Source organism: Saccopteryx leptura, chromosome 2, assembly GCF_036850995.1.
Source record: "Saccopteryx leptura isolate mSacLep1 chromosome 2, mSacLep1_pri_phased_curated, whole genome shotgun sequence".
Classification (NCBI taxonomy): Eukaryota; Metazoa; Chordata; class Mammalia; order Chiroptera; family Emballonuridae; genus Saccopteryx; species Saccopteryx leptura.
Window position 1 is genome coordinate 167475899 of NC_089504.1, and position 9894 is coordinate 167485792.

Consider the following 9894-nt stretch of genomic DNA (forward strand, 5'->3'; position numbering starts at 1 on the left):
TTGCCAACCCATTTTATACTTAAATTATGAGACAATATAGAAATAATGAAGGTTCACTGGTTGTTTCCAGACATACTTTAATCAAGTTGGAGATGTCTTGTCCCAAGTTCTAAGAAGAATAGATATCCTTCCTGACCAGTAGAGGGTACTGTGAAATTAATGACATAGTTTAAATGGAAAGGCTGATGCATTTAAATACAAATTAGTGATCATGATTAGCCTTTACTTTCTGAAGGTCTTTTTGCTTCCTCTCCTTTTTCTCTTCCCCCTCTTCCTGCTCTTAGCAGTGGTCCTCAACCCTAGATGCACGTAAAATCACTCAGCAGTGTGGTGAAGACGTGTTGGTGTCATGGTCTGAGGTCTCAGAAATTCCCATAGAACTGCTCTGGAGTAAGTCCCAGGAACTGTATTTTTGAAAAGCTCTCCAGGATTGAGAACCGTTGATTTGTATATTTGCTTGCTTTTTGCCTTTATGTTGCCAGTTAATTCTGGGGCACCTCAGTGCTGAAAAGTCTGCAATGTTTCTTAATGTCTGCGATCTACTATGTTTGTTCTGGGCATTGGGCATTAGGGAACCAGATGGATTTCTGCTTTGACTTGGGCAAGGCTTTTGGAGAGGAATTGATTTTAACTCAAGACTTAAATTAATTACTCTTTGAATTTGTTCTTCACATTACATAGAAATCTTGCAAAACATAAACCATATTATAGTTTTACCAGCTTTTTATTTGGAAAAAATTTATAGGAGTTTGGAGAATCATTTAGATTCATTTGAGTCAGTTGCAAGCCTAGTTCCTTGCTTAGGTTGCAAACTCTTCAATTAGGCGTTTTTGGTTTTTTTCCTTTTAGAGTCTATGATTTTATTGAATAATTAGTTTAGTATTTTCCTTGTCTCTGTTTTGCTTGTGATACTAATCTTTGGATCGAAGAGGAACTTTATAGATTGGTGGCCAATTAAAATTCATTTTATTTACACAAAGATGGTAAAATTCACAATAAAAGAGATAGTAACATAACATCATGAGGGTGTAACCTAATTATTAAGTCTTTTATTCTATATGAAAATGAAAGAACTTGTAGGTTTTATTTTCTGGAAGTGTTTGGGTGTGGCAAAAAATTGGACACTATTTGGCACACCGTGTGGCTCTTCCACTGAACACAGCTGTTCATTTTGCCTTTTGCACAAAATGTCGATGATAGCATATTGTCTTTTTATTAGTTTTGCCCTTTGCAGCAGGTGTTACCTCTTCCAGGATCACACATAAGTATGGTCCAGTGTTCCTGCCTTTTGTTTTTCCTTTGAGTGCAATCAGAATGTGAAAGATGATCTGAACAAGTAGATTGCTTTGAAAAGTGGAAAGACCTTGTGTATGTATAATCTTCCACTAGAATCTATAATTGGTTAAAAAAAATTTTTTCAAAAGTATGAAGTCATTATTATTAAGTAAGAGGCAGGGAGGCAGAGAGACCAACTCCTGCATGCACCCCAACCAGGATCCACCTAGCAAGTCCCCTATTGGGCGATGCTCTACCCATCTGGAGCCATTGCTCCATTGTGTGTCAACCGAGCTATTTTAGCACTTGAAGTGAGGCCACAGAGCCATCCTCAGCGCCTCATGGGCTCAAACCATTCAAGCCATGGCAGTAGGAGGGGAAGAGAGAGAAAGAAAGGAAGGGGAGGGGTGGAGAAGCGGATGATTGCTTCTGTGTGCCCTGACCAGGAATCAAACCTGGGACTTCCACATACCAGGCTGATGCTGTACCACTGAGCCAACCGGTCAGGGCCCAAACATGAAATGTAAGTATAAATTTTGACTTGCGCTTTTAATAAAGCAAAACCAAAAATGCCATGACCCTTCTTGGATGTGTTTAGCTCACGACTTCAAAATTGCAATCCAGGTTCCTTCACATACAACAATGCTTAGTTAAGAATTTGCACTTTTTATTTATCTTTTTAATTTTACTTTTAAATTCATTTTAGAGAGGGGAGAGTGGGGGGGGGGCAGAGGAGCAGGAAGCATCAACTCCCATATGTGCGTTGACCAGGCAAGCCCAGGGTTTCGAACTGGCGACCTCAGCGTTCCAGGTTGACGCTTATCCACTGTGTCACCACAGGTCAGGCAATTTTTTGTTTCTAGGTCCTTAAATCATATTATAGAATGAGAACAACTGCTAGTTTTTTTTTTTTTGTTTTTTTTTGTAATAGAATTTCAGCAGGGTTTTTCCTAATTGAAAAAATATAGAAGGGTCTTTAAAATGTATTTTTCTTTTAAAGATAAAAATATTAAGTGTTGAAAATTTAGAATTTGCTTTCAGATCGTGAATTTATTTCTGGAACCAGTAGACATGCTTTGTTAGTTGTACTCTGTTTTAGTATCTTGACCTCATGGAGACAGGAAATGCTATGTTGTTCATCTCTGATGAAATAGAGGTCACATAGAGGATATGGCTTTGGGTCATTGAAGGACCAGGTGGAAATTCCACTTTAACTTTGGTGAAGCTTGCTTACTTTTGGAGAGTTGGATTGATGTTAACACAAGACTTAACCCACCCCTTCTTTTTTCTGTATTACACAGAAATCATGTAAAACATAAACATTATATTTTCACCAACTCTTTGTTTTGAAAAATTTCAAACAAAAACTGAAAGAACAATACAAAGAACACCCAAAATAACCTTCATTTAGACTCACCGATTATCAACATCTTGTCTAATTTCCTCCTGAGTAGATTCAGGATACATATTTTTGGCTAAAAGTTTACAATGGTGGTGACATGACTTCTTACTGCATCACATCAGGAGTCATGGGTGTGTCCCATTTATTGTTACTAAGTACAGGTAGTGGCCTCCAGGTCTCCATTATAAAATTACAGTTTCCTGCCTGACTGATGGTGGTGCAGTGGATAGAGCATTGACCTGGAACCCTGAAGTCCCAGGTTCAATCCCCAAGGTTGCTGGTTTGGGCACAGGTTCACCAGCTTGACCACGGGATCATCGATGTGATCCCAGGGTCGCTGGCTTAAGCAAAGGGTCACTGGCTCGGCTGGAGTCCCCTTCCCCCATATAAGAAGCAATCAGTGAACAACTAAAATGACACAACTACGAGCTGATGCTTCTCATCTCCCCCACTTACTGTCTGTCTCTTGCTAAAAAAAGAAATGAAGTTACCCTTCTGTAATTAGGAATCTGTGAAGTAATAATTTGAGACCTTGGTTATGTCCTGTTGCCCAAGAACCTTTCACAAAGATTTTAGCATCCATGAAAAATCTTTGCTTCAATCATTTATAACATGATTATTGGGGACAAGAGGACTGAAAAAATGTAATATTTTCCAAAAACCTTACAAAAGTTTTTGTAAAGCCAGTCCCCCATTTTTCTTTCTTTAAGGTATCCTATGGACTCAGAGTCTTAATGTTTTATAATGATATACTCTTTAATGTCCTTAAACCTAGTTATTTAAGTGAACACATAGACCTTCAATTTGAAAATAAAATTACATTGGGGTTTAAGTGTTTAACTTTTGGCATTAATAGTATTAATGCTAAAAATTAATGGTATTTCACAGAATATTGAGTATACTTGTGATACTTTAGATAAAATTATCATCATTAGAATTACCATAGGTGTTATTAGCAAAGAAATACTATTAACCACAGGGGAGATACTGCTGACCTTCATACCACTAAGGTCTTGCCTGGTGCATGAGACAGTGAGAGATGGAGTGTGCGAAGGCAGTCACAGCCTTGTCTGTTCTCACCATGGCTCACACACGCACTGGAATTATGAAAATTGAAGAGAAGACGGGGAACTGAAAAGGTACACAAAGCGGCATGTTCTCTTTAAACTTTTTATTGTGGAATATTTCAAACATCAAAAAGTGGGTAGGAAAATACAATATAATCTTAAATTCCCATCATTTAGCTCCCAGAATTTACCCGTGACCAGTCTTAATTCATCTACATTTTTCACCCTCTTCCCCTCAATGTTATTTTGAAAGAAATTCCAGACTTAATTTCTATGTGTGAATATTTCAGGTTATAAAGCTAACATAACCACAGTACTATTATTATACCTAACTTAACAATAATTCCTTATAACTAAATGTCGTCAGTATTTGGATTCTGATGGCCCAATAAGTCATTTTTTTCAGTTGTTTTGTTTGAATCGGTTTTTGCTGTCAGGATCTCGGAAAGATACAAGACTTGGCATCTGACAGTTGGTTTTGGTGATCCAGGATTGGTTATCTGTCTGAGGTGGGCTAGGCAGTGAAGCTAGGTAGGAAAGCTAGCTGTCTTTGGCAGGCAACTAAAACAAGTGTCCCACCTGGTCACATGAAGTCACATGCCCAATTCATAGCAAGGTTCTGAGCAACTAGAATATGAAAATGTCGGGATGGTGAAGTGGCTGCTTCTGCCTTAAGGCAAGAATAAGTTCAAATCTTCTAACCAACCTATAGAAGCCTATAGAATGGCATTTCTTACAGATACAGTACTTGGCAAAAACACATCTGAGTCTCCAGAATTAGTACTCCTGTTGAAGTCCCTGCCCTGCCAGACCCAACGTCTGAGGTCTGGAATGCTGAACAGGACCCTAGGATGGAATCAAGTGGGAATACGATTGCAGAAGGAGGCAGTTTCTTTCTTTCTTGAGACTGTTTTCACCTGAGGGAGTCAAGATTACCAGAGAAAGCTAGTTCCCCTCTGCCACTGCGGTCTTTATTTCCCAACCCAGCTGGTGTTAAGAGCCCAGCATTTTTTCCCTGAGACAAATTCAAAGAAATCTTAACATGTACAAAGAATTTGGGGACTTTGTCAATGATGTCTCAAAGAAGTTCAGGGACATGGGAAAGAATAAATTCTGAATGTACTTTTAAGATATTAATATGATGTCCTTCCACAAGGTAATTCTAGATTCACTGAATTCAAGAAGTTGGATGAGGCTTTCATAGTTTGCAAAACTGTATTCAACACAAGCCCAACCTAAATGAAGCTGAGATGCCACAGGTCCTCAGTACAGCGGAGGCCAGTGCTTCTCATATGTTCTTGTGCATCAGAATCATGGGAAGGTTTTGAAAAGCAGATTGCAGGGCCCTACCCCCAGAGTGTGTGATTCTGGAGCTTTGAGTCAAGCCTGAAATTTTCATTTCTAACAAGTCCTCACTGATGGTGATGCTGCCAATCCAGGGACCAAACTTAGACCACTGGTCCAGAGGGAGGAAGAAAAACACTTTCAGATGCAGGAACTTTGGATTTGGGGGCTTGACTATGAAATACCTAGTAACTGGCCACCTAACTGCCTTTTGTAAGATAAGCTATATAACTGAACCTTGATAACAAGGGCCTTACACATGTATTAATGCTGGCTTCAAAGCACCAATACAGTCTTCTAAATTTAAGGTTATTGAGGTATGATTTACATAAAAACTGGCTATCCTTTCTGCCCAATTTTAGAGAAAAGGCATTTAGTCTTATCCCGTTGGGTACTGTGTTAGCAGCATGGGTTTTGTTGTGGACGCCCTTTATCAGCTGGATCCAGGTTTCTTGAGAATTTTATCATGAGTGAATGTTGAATGTTGTGTAATGCTTTCTTCTACACCTGTTGATAGAATCATGCGGGGTTTTTTTTTCTTTAGTCTGTTAATATAGTACGTTATCTTAAGTGATTTTCAGATATTAAGTCAGCCTTGCATTCTCTGGATAAACCCCATATGGTCAGGTGTATTCTCTTTTTTACGTGTTGATTACTTTATTAGTATTTTGCTGTGACCTTGTGTTCATAAGGGATATCACTTTGTAGTGTTGAAGTAAGTTTCCAGGCCCAAGATGGAGCTGCCCCTGCCCAGGCTGCCACATCAAACTGCAACTTTTTTTTTTTTTTTTTTTTTTTTAACAGAGACAGAGAGTCAGAGAGAGGGATAGATAGGGACAGACAGACAGGAACGGAGAGAGATGAGAAGCATCAATCATTAGTTTTTCGTCGTGACATTGTAGTTGTTCATTGATTGCTTTCTCATATGTGCCTTGACTGTGGGCCTTCAGCAGACCTAGTGACCCCTTGCTCGACCCAGCGACCTTGGGCTCAAGCTGGTGAGCTTTGCTCAAACCAGATGAGCCTGTGCTCAAGCTGGTGACCTTGGGGTCTCGAACCTGGGTCCTCTGCATCCCAGTCCGACGCTCTATCCACTGCGCCACCGCCGCCACCGCCTGGTCAGGCTAAACTGCAACTTAGATAACTTTTTCTTTTTTTTGACAGAGAGAGAGAGGGACAGATAGGGACAGACAGGAAGGGAGAGAGATGAGAAGCATCAATTCTTTGTTGCAGCATCTTAGTTGTTCTTTGATTGCTGTCTTGTATGGAGAACACTTGATGTGTTCTCGTATGTGCCTTGACCTGGGGGCTACCGCAGAGCGAGTGACCCCTTGCTTAAACCAGTGATCTTGGGCTCAAGCCAGCAACCTCGGGGTTCAAACCAGCAACTTCTGGGCTCAAGCCGGCAACCTCGGGGTTTCGAAGCTGGGTCCTCTGCATCCCACTCTGACGCTCTATGGACTGCGCCACCGCCTGGTCACACTTAAATAACTTTTATGTTGCTGTAAGTGCTCTGCTAGGCCAGAAACACAGTTATCAGTCAGCCAAGCCCCAAACGCCAAACCAGCTCTGGACTCTATACTTACTTCCTTGTTCATTCTTTTTTATCCTATAGAAACTTTCTTTTCCATCCCATGTTACATTTCTCCAGGTGGAGACCATCCATGAAGTACTCTAGTTTGTTTGCATCACCTAAATTGTCTTCTTTAATTTTTTAAACAGTAATTTACTTTTCTTGTAATTTCTTTGTCCCATGTTGCATCAGGATAATGCTGACTTCATGAGTTGAGAAGTGTTCCTTATTTCTATTTCCTGAGAATACTTGTGTAGAATTAATTTATTTGTTTCTTAAAAGTTTGGCAATGAAACCATTTGAGCTGGGTACCATCTTGATCATATTCTAGGTATATTTCATCCCCAAGAAAGCAGTTTCTAAAGAATGACCAGATGCCACGTAGGTCCAGACCCTTACTTCTGTCAGGGCAATCAGCATCATCCTAGTTCAAGGGACTATTTTAAGGTAATCAAGTATGACTTATTTTTCAAGCTCCCATTCAGCCAGGCACTGCACCAAGAGTTTAATATTTATAATATTGTGTGTGTTCTATAATCTAAAATGCCAATATTTATATTGAGGGACACACTCTCCAGTAACCAGATTGTGTGTCCTCTACGCAGAGCAGGTGTCAGGCCACACTGCACTTACTGCTTGCTGATTGGACCCACCAAGCATGTTCTTACTCCTGTGGTCTATGGTTGCTTTGCGCCGAGATGGCAGTGAGGTAGTTGTTTCAGACTGTGCACCTGACTGACCACAAAGCCCAAAACATTCACTGTCTGGCCCCTTATATGAGTCATGATTCTTAGTCCCAGCCACATACTGGAATGGCCTGGAGAACACTTGAAACAGTTCTGTTGTCTGTGCCTCCACCTCCGGGAGAATCTTACTGAGTTTGCTTGGTCGGGGTCCTGGGCACCTGTGTGTTAGCAGCTCCCAGGTGATTCCGTCTGGCAGCTATGGCTGAGAACCACAAGCTTGGTAGTTGTGTTTGTTTTACTTTCCACTCCACTCTATGCTCACGGGCATGGAAGGCTGATAGGTACTCGTCTAAGGCTGTAGCTTCCACATCTGGATGTGCATCTGTCACCTGGGAGGGGTTTTAAACTAGCTTCCCAGACCCCACTTCTGACTGACTGACTTAGAATCTCCAGGGACGTTTTAAAGTTCCTCAGGTGATTATGATATGCAGGCACTTCTTTAAGAGCACTGAACCTAGGGCACTGTGGGGAAAACAGCTGTGTTAGGCTTGCTCGCTGGCTTCCCAGCTGCAACCACTTTGTACAATTAGTGTGTGAGCACGTGGCAGAAAGCCACATGTGAGTCTCTATGAAAAGCTATGGGTGCTTTCCCTTGGGGGCAATTCTCCCAGATCACTCTCCCACCACTGTGAGGTGAGGTTGGTTGACTCCCTCAGCTGCTACCAAGAGGGGCAGTTTTCCTGATCCCTTGCCTGTCACTGTGAAAAGCGGTTTTCTTTTATTTATTTGCTCCCCTGTCCGTGAGCCTCCAATAAACAGGAATGGCCTGACACTTTCCAGCTCTGCAGTTTCTCTACTGTCTGCCCGAATCCAATGTGGACCTGCCTGGCCTTGGCCACTGGCATTCCAGGTACCCTATTCTTATTAACAAGAGTTTTAGATATTGAGTAACCAGAGGATTATTTTGTGAGCACAGAGGTGGAGAAAAGGAGTCTCCTGAAGGAGTGCAAAGCAGGCTAAAGTGATCCTGTGGAATGGTCCAGCCTTGTAGAAATATACCCTTTCCAGTGAGGACATACTCGTCCTATTAGATATGGTATCTCTAACCTTCCTTGGACAGTGCTGTATAGAAAGAAACATATTTTTCTTGTTTGTTTTTTATGGACTTCATTAACATCATTTTTCTGATAGATGAGCAGGCTGCTGTGTAGGAGATGATGAGAGTCTTTTCCCCTGCTGCACATCCACCCGCTGGGTGCTTCTCCAGTCTCCTCAGTGCTGTGTTCACTAACCATCTCTTTCAATGGTCACTCTAGGTGGCTCAGCTCACTCAGGCAATGTTTTCTCCCTGGGCCACTGCAGTCCAGTCCCTGGGTATATTGCACTACATCTCAAATAGTTTTTGCTCAACTGAGAGTTATCTCTCTTGTCAGTCATGCAATGTGTGACCCAGTATCACCTGTGCTCTCTTCTGTTCAGATGAAGTGTGCAAAACTGTGGAAGGTTGAGCTGGAGGGAATTTATTACAGACCATCTGTTGAACCTCAAAAAGGCAAGATTGCAGGCAGCTTAGTTGGGTCCAGGTCGTGCTGCTGGTTTTGGGGGGGGATGTGGGGCAGCTGTGTTAGGCTTGCTAGTTGGTGTACCAGCTGCAAGCACTTTGCCTGATTAGTGCATAAGCACCTGGCAGAGGCACGTGTGCATAGCCTATATAAGGCTATGGGTGCTTGCACTCAGGGGGATTGCAGATGGCAGATTGCCTGCCCGCCACTGTGAGGGGCCATTTTGCTGATTGTTTACCTGAGAGGCGGTTTCCCCTGCCTGTGTGCTTGTCCCCATTGTGAGACTTTATTAAAGGGAATGGCCCAACCCTTTCCGGCTCCGCAGTTTTTCTTCTGTCTGCCCAAATCCAATGTGGGCCTACCTGGCCTCGGCCACCAGCATTACATCTGGCGTAGTGGGCAGGGTTTGGAGCAGATTGGTATGGAGCCACTGACACCCTTGAAGGGTAGAATAGAGGAGTGGCTGTTCTTGGTGGGGACCATGGGCTGGGTGTTTATAACAATCCTGCGAGAAGAAACCAAGAGCTCTGTGCAAGAAGCTGAGCGAGATCGAAAGCTCCAGGATGAGCTGCATACTGAGCACCAGTGACGGTGTGAACTGGAGTGAACGCTGGAGAGGAACAACCGGGTCTGAGAGTTGCAGTGTGAGGTGCAGGCTGAGCACCAATGGCACCTGGATCTGGAGCCGTCTCTGAACAAAGAGTTATGGGTTCATGAGTTGCAGTTTGCTCTGGAAACTGAGTATTGGCAGTGACAGCTGTTGGAGAAACAACTGCGGGTTCAGGAGCTCGAGACTCAGATTCAGGCTGAGAGCCAGCAGCCACAGGAGCCGAAGAGGGTGCGTAAGATGGAGCTGCCAGCAGAGTGGCTCTGAGTCATGGGACCAGGTGTTTCTGACTCTTCTGAGGGGGAGGCTCAGGCTGCAACTGCCGTCCACAGACTCAGAGCCCAGCTGGTGGTCACCAAGAAGGTAAAGACCCAGCAA